The following is a 19,202-nucleotide window of genomic DNA, read 5'->3' on the forward strand; positions in this document are numbered from 1 at the left end:
TCTCAATAAATCCATGTAGGATAAATCCAAAGTAATCTCCACCCAGACACATCATAATCTAAATGTTAAAAGTCAAAGACAAAGAGAGAATCCTGAAAGCAACATAAAAGAATTGATTTGTCATGTTCAAAGGATCCACAAAAAGACTAACAATGAATTTCTCATCAGAAATAATAGAGGCCAAAAGGCAGTGAGATAACATTCAAAGTGCTGGGGGGAAAAAAAAAAGACTGCTGACTAAGAATTCTATACTCAGAAAACTATCTTTTAAAAAATAAAGGTGAAATTAAGACAGTCCCAGTTGGACAAAAACTGAGAGAATTCATTACTAATAGACCTGCCCTATAAGAAATATTAAAGGTAAGACTTCAGGATGAAAGGAAAGGGCACAAGACAGTAACTAGTATCCAGGTCAGGAAATAAAATCACTGGTAAAAGTAACTATAAAAGTAAATATAAAAACAGTATGAATGTATTTTTTATTGTAACACATTTTTCTCCTGTTTGGTTTAAAAGACAACCTCACAAACCAATAATAATAAATCTGTGTTGATAATCATACCATGTAAAAAGACGTAATTTGTGTGGTAATAACAGCTCAAAGAATGAAGCCATATAGGAGCAAATTTTTATATGGCCGTGATGGTTAATGTTATGTGTCAATTTGGCTAGGCCATGATTCTTAATGCTTGGGCAAATATTATGTAATCATCCTCTATTTTGTGATCTGATGTGAGCTGCCAGTCAGTTTGAAAGGGATATTCCCTGAGGGTGTGGCCTGCATCAATATATATGGATATTTTGGCAAAGCTTGCACTTTCTCAATCTTGCATTCGCTTGTCATCCTCTGACCTCCAGTTCTTGGAACATGAGAAGCTTTCAGCCTGCTGCCTAACCCACAGATTTTGGATTTGCCAGCTCTGGCAATCCTGTGAACGAGCAGCCTGCAGCCTGACCTGCAGATTTGGGGTTCATCAGGCCCCTGCAACCACATGAGTCAGGAGGAGCCTCCAGCCTGCTTCCTGATTCACAGATTGGGACTTGCCAGCCTCCACAACTGCATGATCCATTTCCTTGAAATAAAATTGTATATATATAAAAATATTTTAAAATATATATGTATGTATATATATATATATATACACTTCACTGGTTTTGCTCCTCTAAAGAACCCAGCCTAAGACAACGGCATTATCTCAGTTACCTAGTGCTGCTGTAACAAAACCACAAATGGGTGGCTCTGAAGAACAGAAATCTATTTTCTCACAGTTTTCGAGGCTATAAGTTCCAAATTCAGGGAGACATCAGGACTAGACTCTGCCTTTCTCTGTGGTCTCTAATGGAGGATCTTTGTGTCTTTCTACTTCTGTACTGTCAGGATTTTCTTGGAGTCCCTTGACTACTTGTAGATGTATCTACACATGGCATCTGCTTCCGCTATGTGTGTCTACATCCATTCTGCTCTTTTCATTAGACACTACACAGAAGAAATTAGGCTTAGAACCCACTCTACTCTGGTATGGCCTCATTAGCATAACAAAAGAAAACCTCTATTTCCAAACAGGGTCATAGTTATACTATAGCACGTAATTTTGGGGAACATAATTAAATCCATAACAACAAATTTTATTAAAGTTTATAATAATCCAAACTGGATTGTCATAAATTGTTAATTGTAATCCCCAAGGCAAACACTTAGAAAATTACTCAAACATACAGACAAAAAGAACAACAAGGGAAGTTAAATGGTACATTAGAAAATACCTATTTAACACAAAAGAAGGCAGTGATTGAGGAATGGAAGAACAAAAAAGACATGTAAGTATAGAAAACAAAGAGCAAAAAGACAAAAATAAATCCTCCCTTATAAGTAATCACATTAAATGCAAACAGATTCATCTACCCAATCTAAAAATAGAGATTACCAGAATGGATAAAAGGCATATAATCCAACTATAAAAAAAAAAAATCAACTCAACAGCAGAGGGTTTTGGGTAATCCAACTATGTGCTGGCACACCTTAGATTCAAAGATAGGAATAGGTTCAAAGTAAAAGGATGGAAAAGGTATTCTATGCAGTCTAGGTGGCTAGACTAATATCAAACAAAACACACTTTAAGACAAAATATTTTCCTAGACACAAATAAGAACATTTTATAATGACAAAAGGGTCAATTTAACAAAAATGTATCACAATTACAGACATATATTCATCTAACATCAGAGCTTCAAATTACATGAAGTAACTAAGAGAAGTGTACAGTTCTATAATAACACTAGGACATCGATACCCTACTTTTAATAATAGAACAACTGGACAGAAGATCAAAAAGGAAACAGAAGACTTGAGAAACACTATAAACTAATTATACTAACAGACATCTCCAGAACACAAAACTTAGTAGCAATAGAATGCACATTCTTCTCAAGTGTACATGGATGATCTCAAGTGTAAAAAGTATGATCCCTAACCACGTTGGAATGAAAGTAGGAACTCAAAACAGAAGGAAATTTGGAGAATTCACATATATGTGAAAATTAAAAAAAAAAAAATGCCTAAATAATCAATGGGTCAATGGAGAATCGCAAGGCAGATTATAAAGCACTTTGAGATGAAAGAAAATGAAAATGTAAGACACCAAAACTTACAGGATGCAGCAAAAGTAGAGCTTAAAGGGAAATATGTAGTTGCAAATGCCTATATCAAAACAGAAGAAAGAAATTAATTAACCCAGCTTTCTCTTTTCAGAAACCAGGAAAGAAGAGCAAGCTACACCTCAATGAAGCATAAGGAATGAAGTAATAAGGATTAGAATAAAAATACATGAAACAAAGATAGAAAAATTAATAAAACCAAAGGTCGATCTTTGGAAAATAACCACATAACTGACAAGCCTTTAGCTAAACTGACCTAGAATAAAAGAAACAGAACACTCAAATTACTAAAATCAGGAATGAAACCAAGGACATTAAAGGGGTGGGGGGAGGGAGGATTTTTCAAAGTATATTTTAGAGTCTTGGCAATCTACTTCCAAAAAATAAGTCATTGAAAACCCTTCGGATGTGGAGAAATTGGAATCCTCATATGTTGCTAGTAGACCATAGTAGAATGTAAAATGTATAACTAGCTTGGATTAATTTTGGTGGTTTCTTAGAATGTCAACATCAAATCACCATAGAGTCCAGCAATTTCACTCCTATTTACACAACCAAGAGAATTAAAACATATGTCCACACAAAAACTTGTACATGAATGTTTATAGCGGCATTATTCATAACTGCCAGTAAGTAGAAACCACTCAAATGTCCATCAACTGATCAATGGATAAACATAATGTGGCACATCCATACGATGAAATATTATTCAACCATAAAAAGAATGAAGTACCTATTCATGCTACGACACGAATGAACCTAGAAAACATTATGCTAAATGAAAGAAACAGGACATAAAAGGCCACCTATTACATGATTCCATTTATATGAAATGTTCAGAATTGGCAAATCCACTGTTGTAGTTGTTAGGTGCCACCGAGTAGGTTCCGATGCATAGTGGTCCTATGCACAAGAGAAGGAAACACTGCCTGGTCCTGCTCCATCCTCACAGTTGTTGCTATGCTTGAACCCATTGTTGCAACCACTGTGTCAATGCATCTCATTGAGGGTCTTCCTCTTTTTCACCGACCCTCCACTTTACCAAGCATGATATCCTTCTCCAGGGACTGATCCCTCCTGACAACATGTCAACTCCTTGCTTCTAAGGAGGATTCTGACTGAACTTCTTCCAAGACAGATTCGTTCCTTCTTTTGGCAGAACATGGTATCTTCAATACTCTTCGCCAACGCCACAATTCAAAGGCATCAATTCCTCTTCGGTCTCCCTTATTCATTGCCCAGCTTTCACATGCATATGAGGGGATTGATTGAAAACACCATGGCTTGGGTCAGGCGCACCTTGGTACTCAAGGTGACATCTTTGCTTTTCAACACTTTAAACAGATCTTTTGCAACCAATTTGCCCAGTGCAATGCGTCTTTTTATTTCTTGACTGCTGCTTCCATGGCTGTTGATTGTGGATCCAGGTAAATTGAAATCTTTCTATTTATCAAGATGTTGCTTACTGATCCGGTTGTGAGGATTTTTTGTTTTCTTTTTGTTGAGGTGTAATCCATTCTGAAGGCTGTGGTCTTTGATCTTCATTAGTAACTCCTTCAAGCCATCTTCACTTTCAGCCAGCAAGGTTGTGTTATCTGCATAATCCAGGTTGTTAATGAGTCTTCCTCCCATCCTGATGCCCCATTCTTCTTCATATAGTCCAGCTTCTCGGATTATTTGCTCAGCATACAGATCGACTAGGCGTGGTGAAAGGATACAACACTGACACACACCTTTCTTGACTTTAAACCATGCAGTATCCCCTTGTTCTGTTTGAAAGACTACCTCTTGATCCATGCAAAGATTCCTCATGAGCACAATTAAGTGTTCCGGAATTCCCATTCTCCACAGTGTTACCCATAATTTGTTATGATCTACACAATGGAATGCCTAGCATAGTCAATAAAACACAGGTAAACATCTTTCTGGTATTCTCTGATTTCAGCCAGGATCCACCTGACATCAGCAATGATATTCCTGGTTCCACATCCTCTTCCAAATCTGACTTGAATTTCTGGAAGTTCCCTGTGGATATACTGCTGCAGCCACTTTTGAATGATCTTCAGCAAAATTTTTCTTGCATGTGATATTAATGATATTGTTCAATAATTTCTGCATTCGGTTGGATCGCCTTTCTTGGGAATAGTCATAAATATGGATCTCTTCCAGTCGGTTGGCCAGGGAGCTGTCTTCCAAATTTCTTAGCATAGATGAGTGAGCACTTCCAGCGCTCCACCCTTTTGTTGAAACATCTCAATTGGTATTCCATCAATTCTCGGAGTCTTGTTTTTCATCAATGCCTTCAGTGCTTCTTGGACTTCTTCCTTCAGTATCATCAGTTCCTGATCATATGTGACTTCCTGAAATGGTTGAACATTGACCAATTCTTTTTTGGTATAGTGACTCTATGTACTCCTTTCATCTTCTATTGATGCTTCCTGCATCATTTAATATTTTCCCTGTAGAATCCTTCACTATTGCAACTCAAATATTGATTTTTTACTTCAGTTCCTTCAGTTTGAGAAATGCTGAGTGTGTTCTTCCCCTTTGGTTTTCTATCTCCAGGTCTTTGCACACATCATCATAATACTTTACTTTGTCTTCTCGAGCCACCCTTTGAAATCTTTGGTTCAGTTCTTTTACTTCATCATTTTTTCCTTTTGCTCTAGCTACTCAAGGTTCAAGAGCAAGTTTAGAGTCTCTTCTGGCAGCTGTTTAGGTCTTTTCTTTCTCTTCTTTTTAATGACCTCTTGCTTTCTTCACGGATGATGTCCTTGATGTCATTCCACAATTCATCTGATCTTGACATGGTCTCTAAATAAGGTGGGATATACTTAAGGTCATATTTTGGCTCTTGTGGACTTGTTCTAATTTTCTTCAGTCTCAACTTGAACTTGTATATGAGTAATTGATGGTCTGATCTGCAGTTGGCCCCTGGCCTTGCTCTGACTGATGATATTGAACTTTTCTATTGTCTCTTTCCACAGATACAGTCAATTTGATTCCTGTGTATTCCACCTGGTGAGGTCCACATGTACAGTCGCCATTTATGTTGGTGAAAAAAGGTACTTGCAATGAAGAAGTCGTTGCTCTTGCAAAATTCAATCATTCGATCTCTGGCATCGTTTTTATCACCAAGGCCATTTTTTCCAAATACCAATTCTTCTTTGTTTCCAATTTTCAAATTCCAACCACCAGTAGTTATCAGTGTATCCTGATTGCATGTTTGATCAATTTCAGAATGCAGAAGTTGGTAAAAATCTTCAGTTTCTTCATTTTTGCCCTTAGTGTTGATGCACAAATTTGAATAATAGTCGTATTAACTGGTTTCCTTGTAGGCGTCTGGATATTATCCTATCACTGACAGTGTTGTACTTCAGGATAGATCTTGAAATGTTCTTTCTGGCGATGAATGCAACACCATTCCTCTTCAAGTTGTCATTCCCAGCATAGTAGAACACGTGTCTGCATTTTGTCATACTGTGGGGGCTTACGTGTTGCTGTGATGCTGGAAGCTATGCCACCGGTATTCAGATAACAGCAGGGTCACCCATGGAGGACAGGTTTCAGCTGAGCTTCCAGACTAAGACAGACTAGGAAGACGGACCCGGCAGCCAAATTCTGAAAAGAATTGGCCTGTGAAAACCTTATGAACAGCAACAAAACATTGTCTGATATAGTGCTGGAAGATTAGCCTCTCAGGTTGAAGGCACTCAAAAGATGACTGGGGAAGAGCTGCCTCCTCAAAGTAGAGTCGACTTTAATGAGGTGAATGGAGTCAAGCTTTCGGGACCTTCATCTGCTGATGTGGCATGACTCAAAATGAGAAGAAACAGCTGCAAACATCCATTAATAATCAGAACCTGAAATGTGTGAAGTATAAATCTAGGAAAATTGGAAATGGTCAAAAATGAAATGGAAAGCATAAACATCCATATCCTAGGCATTAGTGAGCTGAAAAGGACTGGTATTGGTCATTTTGAATCAAATAATCATATGGTCTACTATGCTGGGAATGACAACTTTAAGGCAAATCCATAGAGGAAGAGAATAGATTAATAGTTACCAGGGACTAGGGAGAGGGGAGAATGAGGTGGCAGCTAGTGAGTACAGTGCGTGTTTGTTCATTTGTTTGTTTTTAGAGTTATGGAAAATGTACTGGAATTAGATGGTGGTGATGGTTGCAATACTTTGTAAATATACTAAAAACCAATGAATTATACACTGATATGCATTATATCTCAATTTGAAAATGCAGTTAGAAAAAAGGAAAAAATAAGATTCCATATTCCAGATACACTAGCTAGTCCTTTAATTATTAATTAAAGTTAGCCCTTCATTTTATCACTGAATGCCCACCTATTTTCATACTTGAAATTGGTATAACCTGTCCTCAACATTCTTGACTTTTGTGTGAAGCTCCAATTGGCGTTTCAGAAGTCAACTGCAATTTGTAAGATCTCTTACAATGAAACCTAATAGCTATCAGGAAGTCGTGGACAAAGATAAAAACTCCTTCCACAAACCCATGCATCATAAAAGGAATTTCCAGGGCTCACTCTATTAACTAGCCCCATAAAGCTCTCAAGTTCCACCTGTGTGATGGATATTTACCTTTTTATTCTTTAGGATAAGGAAATAGAACCCCTTCCTTCAGTTGTCCATCTTGTCTGGCAAGTCAGCATAGCCACAAACCCAGCAATTACTCAGCTTTCTCATAACTAATATCAAAATAACTCACAGTGGCAGCTGACAAGCTCTTTGGATAATCAAGATAGTTACACCTGTAAAGCTGCTTGGTATTAGCAGATGACATTCCTGATGCTATGATATGATGTTAATTAATTTGATCTGTCTGAAGAGTAGAGCACATTCCCTTGTTCACCTTCATTTACATAAGAATTGAATGTTTCTGTTGCCAACTTAAAACTTGAGTCTCATGGCTGTTAACCAGGCCACAATTTCAAGGAACAGCTCTTTGGCAATTTAGGATGGCAGCATGATTTATTTACACCTTAACCTTCCTTCAATGCATTTAAAATACACATCTCTTACTGGCTAAATCCAAGCTTAAAATCTTATTCAAGGGACTAGTCCAGAAATGAACTATAGTACCAATTAGTGTAGATTGCACTCCATGTTTGACATTACACACTTAATGGATTTCTATTTGATGTGTGATACTTTTTAGCCTCAACCAGTACTCTTTAATACTCCTTCCCTGCTCATAAGTTCCAATACAAGTATTGTATGAAAGAGTCTCTTACTCTTTAACATTTCAAAGGGTCTTCCTAGGTGTATTTGCTCCAGCCAGGCAGTCACCTGCTGGCAATCACTCCCATAGATCCAATTCTTGCTTAGGGATCTTTTCCTTAATATCTAGACACTCTCTTGTCTAATCTCAGCCTGCTGCTTCCATTTCACTTTGTTCCAAATTGTATAGCCACAGGCCTCAACCCTTCTTAATTAAACTCATACCATTCCTGGCTCCTAGAACCCCAGTCCAGTCAAAATTCCCAGGTTTCTTGCCACTTTTAGGAGAGATAAGACAATTGTCAGAATTAGCAATAGCAAGTCTTTCTACTCTAGGCAAAAATGATCATCATTCCCTTTGCTAACAATTTTTGATGGTTAACTATCCACGGAGGCATAAAATTTCAAGAACACCTCTAATAGTGTCTTAGCCATTTTTATTCCATAAAAACTTTGTTTTCTATGTGTGAAGAAAATAAAGGTCAATTTAGCCTCTCCATTTGAAATACTAGAGAAGATAAGCTCAGAGCTGGAGCCATTTCCTCACCAGGATGATAGGCTTGGGTGAAGAGAGTTGCCTGTGTCTCTTTCTGCAGGCAAGAGGTCTAGTACATGGACCATTCCCTAGGATGGAGACATGTTGGCCCAAGCCCTTTCCTATTTCCCTTCAAAAAACAAGAGTGTGCTAACTGCCTCGTTGGTTGTGTTCCTGTGTTCCTTAAAAAAAAAAAAAACAGTGTTCCTTAGGGGCAGAGAAATATGGAAATAAGTTCAGCTTTGTACTTGGCAACTGGCATTTTATCCATGCTTTATTATCCCTTTAGGAAACCTGCACCGGGTTCTTGCCCTTTCTCCTAATAGTTTTATAGAAAATAACTCCAAATAAGGGAATATTCTTTTATTTTCCCAAAGTGATGATGATTATCCCACCAGAATCTTATATCATTCCAATAATAAACAAGAACAAAATGAAATGCACCTTGCAATTCTCTAGGATTGCACAGTTGTAGGAGGACTGAAACAAAATTATAGATATTGAAACACCTTCAGCAATAAGATAATTATACAAATGGAAAGTAACATTGTTATTTTATCACTACTTGAAGTTTTGATCTTATTACAATGCCAGCTTCTAAACCTGAGAAGCAATCAAATCATGTGACAAATCTGAGAGAAAAGTCTGGAACCATGGTGAACATCTGGTTCAAATTTCTTGCCAACAGGTGAGAAACACTCTTTTCAGAGCTGAGAGTTTTTGTGCTAATTCTGATTGTAAATTATTCATTTTTATTGAAAAAACATTTATGGAGCAACCACTTTTTACCAGGTACTGTGACAGATATGAAAGATACTCAAAGGCTAAAGTGGCCTAAGATATAATCCCTATCTACCAGAAGTTCACAGTCTAGTTGGCGAGGCCTGCCAAGAAGAAATTTATATGTGTGTGTGTGTGTGTGTGTGTGTGTGTGTGTGTGTGTGTGCGCGAAAGATATGAAGGAGATATGGCAGAGATATGGAAGCAATTAATCCTGAATTAGGGATCAATTATAAAGAGGAAAAGCATAACAGCCATTTATAATTATAAGTTAAATGTACTACATCTCCCTGGGATATTTCTAATTATGAAATGAAGGACTCTGTCTTCTGTTAATAGAATTTCCAATGTCTGTTAAATCTTAATGGAGAGGATTTTTATTTAAATACAGAAGATTGAACATACACATTCTTCCACTGTATCTCTGACACCCTCCTCCAAAATCACTGTAAAGGATTTTAAAAATTTGTATAAATATTCAAACAGAAAGAAAACAAGAGGAGGAAACAGGAGAGCTGACAGGAAATATCTAAATATTGACAGATTGAAAGCAGATGGTCTAGCTGTATTTGAGTTAGCAGATCAGAGATACTGAAACTTAAATGCCAAATAGAAGCAAGCCAATCTATACCATAAAATGGTCAGGAATTGGGTACACCAGGCATCTCTAAATGTGAGATGTATGGAAAGACTCCAAAAAACAGGAGAATTGGTTGAAAGTCTATATAAAGAGAAGTAGGACCTTCAGGTCCTATACTCCGGATTATATGACTAAACAAGTTCCCCTCTCCCTCTGAATCAGAAGACTGGAGATTTATTCTCAAACCATTGAATCATCCAGGCTCCAAACATAGGGAATTCAGGCCCAGCTGGGGAAAGGGTCGAGCGGCATCCTGAAAAAAGAGGAGGCATTACAGTGAAAATAATAAATGTTCTTGGAAACTCTCAAATAGAAAAGAAAATTTCCTTCCAAGAAATGACATATTATGAGCAGTTTAACATTGTTGTTAATGTTAGCTGCCATTGAGTCAAATCCGACTCATGGAGACCCCATGCATGCAGAGTAGAACTGTTCCATAGGGTTTTCAATGTTGTGACCTTTTGAAGCAGATTACCAGTCCTGTCTTCAAAAGTACCTCTGGATAGGTTTGCACCACCAACTTTTTGGTTAGTAGTCCATCGCTTAACCATTGGTGTAATCCAGGGACTCCTCACATTAGTTATTGTATGGCTTCCAGTTGATTCTGACTCATAGTGATCCTGTATGACAGAGTAGAACTTCCCCGTAGGGTTTCCTAGGCTATAGTCTTTTCAGAAGCAAAATGCCAGTTCTCTTCTCCTGTGGAGCCACTTGGGGGGGGGGGGTTGAAACGCTGACTTTTTGATTAGGAGCTGAGTGCTTAACGATTGTGCCACAAACTCCCCACCTTTGAAGGACTCCCTGGGTAGTGCTTAGAGGGCATTGAGTTTATGTTCATAGCAGTAGAATAATTAGATAAAATATACACAGCATGAAGAGTGTAATCAATGTCAGTAAACTGGGCATGTAGAAACTATGGAATTGATTAATGTTTTGTGCATATTTTCACTACAATACAAAAAAATATATATCTTTCCTGGGACTTCCACTGGAATTGTCTAGAAAGACGGACTCGAATCCCGAAACTATGAGCACTAAAATTCTTCGAAGAGTTGGAATTCTGATAGTCACCTCTTCCACCATATGAGAAGCAGAACTAGAACAAAGAAAGGGCAGGGGATAGAAGTGAGGAGAGGAGAGAAGAAGTCCAATGTCCTCTTGTATTTTTCTGATACCTGAGCATTGATTCTCTTTTTGGGCTTAAGCTAGTTTCTGTGGATATTTGTTACAAGAAAAAGGTCCTGGCTTTACTTTCCCAGCCATCAGAATTAGGTAAAAAATTCTAGTACTAACCGCAGAAGGATTTTCATGGCAAATGAATGTGCTGTTCTTGTGATGCAGAAGTAGGTTGGCATTCCCATGGTGGTGACAGATTTTTCAGGGTTACGCCTGTTTAACTTTGTGATCAATGGCAGAGACTTTTGAGACGGCTGGCAGGATTAGGGTGCAGCTTGGGGCAATGGAACAGTGATTTTTACCTGTATGACCTCCCTACCCGTATATATTTGACCCACAGTTTCATCCTCACTAACAGCCACTGGGATAAATTGAGCCTCTCAGTCCATACTTGTGGCACGAACCCACTAAGTACATAACTGTTCTAAAGAACATACAAAACCAGTATGGGGTCTGCCAGTGACAAGGGGAGAATAATGATACTCCACAGTCAACTCTCCTTAGATGTGAGCAAAAGGGAAAGGACTGAAGCTGCTACAAAACTCAACTCTTTATAGGAAGCAGTTTCTAGAAGGATTGAGATCAACTATAATCATAAGCATCACCTTGATGCCCCAGAGGCAAGTCAAATGCAACATATCTAAAATAAAACTGGTCATCTTCTGCTACAAACCTGGCCATTCTCCCACCCTGCCCTATATTTATCACATAACGAAGTGGGTATACTATAGCACTATAATAAACCCTCTGCAGCCAGTGCTTGAACTGGCTTTGGAAGGAAAAACCCTTGATAAAAACTGAGTAGAAGGTGATGTTTTCCCTCTCTCTCCCTCCCCAAGGGCTGGAGTGTCAGTAAAAACAAAGGGTTCAGAGAAGCGGAACGATTACTCTGCCTGTGAGAGGGGATGTTTGGGGGAGTAATTTGTGGCTCCAGAAAAGGAGTGAAGGATAAAAGAAAGGAGAGTGAAAGGAAGGAGTCAAGACAGGACTCAAAGGAAGATATGAGACCAAATGCAGCAGGGAATTTTTGAGCACAGGATTGTAAGGGAAGTAATTTGTGGAGCTCTCTTACATGGTATGCCTCAGGAGACCTCCACTGTCTTTTTAATCCCCTAAAGCAGTGAGAGTCATCTGCTGTGGAGGAAGCACACCTGCAGGTGGGTATAACCAGAAGAGTTGCCATCAAGATGATTCCGATTCATGAAGACCCCATGTGTGTCAGAGTAGAATTGTACTCCGTAAGGTTTTCAATGGCTGATTTTTTGTATGTAGATCATCAAGGCTTTCTTCCAAGGCTCCTCTGGTTGGACTTGAACCACCACCCTTTCAATTAGCAGCAAGTGCGTTAACATTTAGACCAGCCAGGGACCCCTCACTAGACATTAATAGTCCTCAGTATATATTCCATCATCTTTTGTACATTTGGTTCATTTGGTTGCCTCTCCTACCTCATAGACAATTTATACATACCTTTCAGGCACTATGTCTTCTATGAAGTGTCCCCAAATGGAGCTTAGCACTTTTCTTTTGTATACTTGCATCACTCCACGTAGACCTTCATCTTAGCCTTTTTCACTGTGGTTACAATTACATTCACACATTTTCCCCACTAGTCTACGAGCACTTTGAAAGCAGGGAATGTGTCATCTCTTAGACTCCATTTCTCATCCACAAATGAAGAAAAATTCTACCTCAAAAGACTATTATGAGAAATAAATTATTAATTTGTGTCCGTCACTTTGTAATTTGCACCATTTGCTTTTATTCATATTTTTTAAAAAAAAAATCTGTTGCCATCGAGTAAATTCTGACACATAGCGACCCCATGTGTTACAGGGTAGAACCGTGCTCCACCGGGTTTTCATGGCTGTCATCTTTACTGATGTAGATAGCCAGGACTTTCTTCTATGACACAACTGAGTGGGTTAAACTGCCAACTTTTAGGTTAGTAATCGAGGGTGAACCATTTGCATCTCCCAGGGATCTAAACCAACTTAAACCAAACCCACTGCCTTTGAGTTGATTCTGACTCGTGGTGACAACTTACTCTTCAGTATAAGCATATCTCTCTTCTTCACCCAACACATTCAGTGTCTCTCCTCTAATGATTGTATTTACTATTTCTAGAAACAACTTGCATTCTATCTCTTCTCACACAGCTCTAGTTCATCCAGGAAACTGAGAGAGTGGCCTCTTAGCTTTAAAACTTGCCCCTCTCGGAGTAGTGACTCACACCATAGCCAGAGCGCTCAGTCAAAAAGGCACTGTGACTGTTGTGTCTCACTCCTGCCTGAAAGTTTTACTGGATCTCCAGAACTCTTTAGATAAAGTTGGGACTCCTTAGACTTACAAAGTTCTCCATGACCTGGTCCCTGCATAAACTTCTAGCCACAAACCATGCCACTGCCTAGCTTTCCCTCTGTGATCGACTACTGCCAAACCTCACAGAGTCTTCAGCATCCACCAGGCTGTCTCATGCTCCCCTGCTTTCTCTCATGCAATATCCATCATCTAAATAACCCTTCCCTTCTTCCTTAGCTTGATCACACTAATCTAAAACACAGCTCGAATATCATGTCTTGAAAGAAGTTTCCCTTCCTCAGACTGAGCAAAATATCCTTCTCCCACACCCTTATAGAACCCAGTTCTTAAACTATATGATCCATACCAAATTATACTGAAACCATTTTCATGCGTGTCTGACTGCTCAATACACTACAAACTCTTAAAAAAAAAAAAAAAAGATTACATTTTTGTGTAACCACAGTGCTAGGCAAAGAGCCTGCCTCATAGTAAATGCTCAACAGAATTCTGTTGTACGGAATGGAATAAAGATAACACTCAGTGAGAGTGGTGATACTGTGATCATCCAGCTCTCATAAAAGAAGCAACTGAGGCTCAGAGAAATTCTAGGATGGATCAACCAAAATGTTGGAGGTCAGATGGTGGAACGGTACAAGAATCCAGGTCTTCTTATTCCAGAATCTATGCTGTTTCAGGATAGCAGCTGCTTCTCAGAAACAGGATATTTCAATATTCTCTTATTTCCATGGTTTCACTATGATCTTGAGCAAGTCACTTAACCAGTCTGAAATCAGCTTCCTTATCTATAACAGTGATAAAAACAATGAGACTAAATGACAGTTGCCAAGATAAAGAGGTAGATGGCCAGTCCTCCTGCTGGACTTTTTCTAGACTCATGATGTTGTCATGCAGATAAATAAAAAGTATTTGCTTCTGGAAAAATTCGCTCAAACCTATCAGTGTAAAAATCATCCACATGCAAAAATTTCCCCACAGCTAAGCAGATATCTCAAGACGTCCTGGCTCTGTGAGCAGCACAATCTTCTAGAGGCTGCAAAAAGAAGAACCCTTTGGTGTAACTGAGCAAAGGGTTACAAACGGATTTACCAGAGGAAGTTGTTAAAGTGCCTACAGGTATGAGAGGTCCCATATGTTCAGCCTACTCAGCAATCCAGTGGGGAAAGCATTACGCTCTCAGGGTGAAGGCAGCCTGCACCCACACCAAGAAGGATGGAAGAGCAAGGGGAGGCACCCATAATTATGTTACTAGCAGCAGAGCTGCATCTGGAGTGACTTCTCAACTGTAAAGATAACAGAAAATGTGAGATAAGGAGGGAGGCTGGGAGGGCTTAGTGGGTATCACAGCTGCCATGTGGAACAATGGGCCCCCAGAAGTGCCTTGCACTCAGTGTTCTGAGATACCATAATGTGACTTGAGTGAAAACCCAGTACTCCAGAGCACCTCTTACCCATGTGTTGACTAAAGAGCATGATTCCAAGCTGTTCTTTGTTTACTTTCTCCCTTTTATTCCCTGATCTTCCCTTTTAAGTATACTCTTTTGATCACTGATTAGAAAATAGCACCCAACAACAATCAAGAGACATAGCGATTTTCTCTAGTATCCTTAACATCTTTAAATGTGACACACGCATCATGCTGAATGAATGTTTCTCAATAATCTAGATGCAAAAAATGCATAAAGATTAGCAAACTTTTTTCTGTGAGGAAAACCCATTGCCGATGAGTCGATTTCAACTCATAGCAACCCTGTAAGATGGAGTCAGGCTGCTCCATAGGGTTTCCAAGGAGAGGCTGGTAGATTTGAACTGCTTACCTTTTGGTTAGCAGCAGAGCTCTTAACCACTGTACCATCAGGGCTCCTCTCTGTTAAGAGTCATATAGCAAATATTTTAGACTTTATGGGCCTGAGGAAGTCCCTGGATGGTGCAAAAGATTTGGGCTTAACTGAGTCAGAATTGAATCAATGACAATGAGTTTGTTTTTTGTTTTGGGTACTAACCCAAAAGCCGGGGCCCTGATGGCACAGTAGTTAAATGTTGGCTGCTAACCAAAAAGTCAGCAGTTCCAATCTACCAGCCACTCCTTGGAAACCCGATGGGACAGGTCTACTCTATCCTGTACTGTTGCTATGAGTCGGAATCAACTTGACAGCAAAGGGCAGGTAGGTAGGAACCCAAAAGTTGGCTGTGGAAGAAAAGCCTAGCAACCTGCTTCTGTAAAAATTACAGCCAAGAAAACCCTATGGAATAGTCCTACTTTGTAATACATGAAGTTGCCATGACTTAGAATCGACTCAACAGCAACAGGTTGGTTGTTTTATTTACTTTTTTTCCCCCCATTTGGTGGGACTGATAATCTCTCATAAGTACTCAACGCTTTGGTTGTACTGCAAAAGCACTGTATACGTGGCTGTATTCCAATAATACTTTATCTACAAAAAAAGGCCACTGCCTAGATTTGGTTCATGGGCTGTGGTTTGCTTACTCCTGATCTAGACTCCAACAGGCCAGCCGGGAGGTGATAGATCCAATTGTCTATGCCATTGTTCCTTCTGCTTAAACTCTCAAGTTCAATTTATGTGCTTATTTTTATGCTTTCTGGCTCATTCACTAATGTGCAGAAAAAAATGACCAGTCATTAATAGCCATATTATATAAGATGATATATGTGGGACACTTTAGAAAATCAAATATAAGGCATTACAGTTAAAATCAGGTGTCCTGGTGGTGCAATGGTTAAGTGCTCAGCTGCTAACCAAAGACAGAGGTTCAAACCCACCCACCATTTGCATGGGAGAAAAGATGTGGCAATCTGCCCATAAAGATTATAGCCCAGGAAACCCTAGGGGACTTTGGGTCTAGTATATAAAAGCAAATAAGTCAGGGCTATGTACTGCCACTGCCCCTACAATGTAGCCATATAATGTTTTAGACTATCCCAGATCCACTTTCCTTTCCTGGCCTCTTTTCTAACATACTCTCTCACCCCAGTCCCTGTAAGATGAGTTAGCCCAAGAGACTGAAGCTCAGTACCCCCAGGGAAGGAGAAAAATCATTGGCTTGCTCAGCCTTTTATATCCATAGTGAGATAATAGTCTTGAAAGCCAAATTTCAAAGAGAAGAAAAGGTTTTCTTGAAACTGCGATGGTTTAGTTACTACTCCCCTCTCCCCCATATCAAGAACGAATGATTGGAGGAGCAACTATAGAGACGAAAAGATGATTATATAATGTAAGGGAATTTTTTGTTACAAAGAAAGAGGAAAGTTTTGAACACTTGGGAGAGAAGCTGAGGGAGAAGTTCAAATACCCCATCACATTATTGGGATAGGTCCCACAGAGAGGGATGATGATTTATAGCAGTTGCTTGTGGAAGGCGGGGATGTGGGAGGACAGGAAAAGCAGAAAGAGAGGAGGAAAAGAAAAGAGGAAGAGAGGAGACAAGAGACTCTGCTCTGAATCATGCTTGCGGTGTTGCAGGCAGTGCTGGATTGGAGGTCCCTTTGTGAGCCCTACAGATCTCATCCTCGGCCTACATCTGAGTCTTATTTCTCAGCGTTACAGAATCATCATGTCCCCCCACAAACTTCAACTGGTCTCTATCCTTGGCTGAGTCCATGAATGGATTTGCAGGAATAGAGCTGGGTCAGCTCCTAATGAGAAGTGAAAATGGCTAGGGAGCTGGAACCGGTCTGCACATTTTGGCAACAATCTTGGGGGTAAAGGAAAGGGAAGCGCTTTGCAGTTGCGGTGAAGTGTGTGATTGCTGGATTACAGCACAGACTATATATCTTCTGGTGACTTCCCAGCTGCAGAATCCTGGCTGCAATTAGAAACCTATATGTCTAGTCATTTTGTCATTTTTATACATTTAAGAGCTTGAGTGTTTGCTCTAACAGGCTGCAGCTGGGTTGCTGTCAACTCCCAGCTGTTGTTTAGCTGAAACACCACAACTAAAACCATGGGCCAATATGACCGGAAACCAAATTGGGAGTTAAGTAAAAAAGCTCAGGATTAGTTAAGGACGTTTATTGCTTGGGCGAGGTGAAACTCACTCTTTTAGAAGAATGCAGGGGAGAAGAGCTTGAAACCCATCCAAACACTTTTGAGGACCCTTTACCTCACACAGATATGCCCTGCAAACCAGTGTCCTCTCAGTGATTATTCAGGCCCTACACATGGCGTTCCATTAGACTGGCTTCTGGCCCTTCCTGCTCCCAGAGTCACCAGTTCAGAAACTTAATTCGGAGTAACTAGGTTTGGCTACTTAGATAAAGGATGAATTCAATATTCGACATTAAGAGCAGCATTGTTGGATGAGTCCTTTGACAACTGCAAGAAAAATATTATTAATCATGCAGTTGGGTCCTTTACAGATGAGATTGAGGGGTTACCTAAATGCATTAGCCTTACTATCTGGCATGTGCCTGGGCCTCCTAGCCAACTGAGCATTCATCTCCCTTTAGTTTGAAACCACTTTAAAAAAAAAAAGGCCTTTTCTTTTTAGATTATTAGTTCATTTCATTACCAAAGACATCTGCATTTCTAAGAATCTTTATGAGACCTGTATTCTACATCGATCCTACCCAGTACAAAGCTATGTCTGATGAGTCTATGATATCATATTACATCATATTACTTATTAAAGATTATTTTCACCATCATTGCACAGCTGGCAAGACAGCCAACTACACAGTCAGCACCACAGAGTTAGGACTTCACTTCAGCTTCCAGGGGTTGGAGAGCGGCTGCCCTTGGAGAAAGGAGACTCTTTTTAAGAGAACTACAATAGAATAATAGAAGATATCAGGTGGACCGAGCTGATTTCTGAATAAATGCTGCACCTTGTGGCCATCCCCTCATGCCAAGACCTTTCCACCCTGTCATTTATGATTATATAATACCCTCTGGTACCATTTCTAGAGAGGCAGAGAAAGCTGCCGGTCAGAGTAGGAGAGAACTGTGAGGACCAAGTGCTAGGAGAGTGGCTGGAATCACACAGCACTGGGCTTCCAAGGATCTTGGCCAGTTCTATAGAAAGAAGTGTGCAGTAACTTTTGAGTCCCATGGGCTGAAATGAAATGAAGCTAAGCATCTAGCCAGCTGCATAAAGGGAAGAACATGAGAAGTTATGCAGGCATGGTTGGCATTCAAGATTTACACTGGGAACTTGAGCACCAGGTAAAGGTATTGTTAAAGATAGCCAGGTATCAGTATGCAGAAGTCCAAGCTAAATAAAAGCACATAGACAGGAGTAGGATAAATATAGACAAGCACAGCTGAGACGCAAGGGTCTGCAAGGTCTAAGGAGGAAAGGAGAGCATCTGGACTCATCAAAAAAAAAAAAAAAAGCACAGCAGTTAATTGTACTGACCAACACTTCACTTACAGGAATGAGGTTGAGGAAATCAATTATAATAAAAACTTAATGTAATATATAAAAGGTAGTCTCATAATTATCCTAAGTTCTTTACTCATAACAGCTATTTTATTTCTTTCATTCATGTAGCCAACAGTTGTCACAAGCTTGCTCTGGGAAACACACTGTACCAGGTACAAAATTGAATAAGAAAGGGTCTGCATCTTCAACAATCTCACCCTCTTGGCAGTGATACAAACAAACACATGACTATAATAAAATGTGACAATAATACTGATGATGTGGTTAGCAAAGTACAAGTAAACAAGATTTTTGTCTGAGTAGGAGATTGGAAGGGGTAGAATGAGTTAAGAAAGATTTTAAAGAATGAGTAACATACATACTAGACCTAAAATAATATATAAAATAGGGGGAAGATGAGGGAAAAACAAATCTGGCAAAAGGAACAGCATAACCAAA

The 19,202-nt window shown here is 39.4% G+C and overlaps 1 protein-coding gene across 9 annotated transcripts in view; it reads right to left on the bottom strand.

Moving 5' to 3' along the window:
* AGBL1 (AGBL carboxypeptidase 1) overlaps nucleotides 1–19,202 on the bottom strand; it is a 1,130,253-nt gene that overhangs the window by 621,910 nt on the left and 489,141 nt on the right. The window lies entirely within an intron of this gene.

This window comes from Elephas maximus, chromosome 13 (assembly GCF_024166365.1).
Source record: "Elephas maximus indicus isolate mEleMax1 chromosome 13, mEleMax1 primary haplotype, whole genome shotgun sequence".
NCBI classification, from domain to species: domain Eukaryota; kingdom Metazoa; phylum Chordata; class Mammalia; order Proboscidea; family Elephantidae; genus Elephas; species Elephas maximus.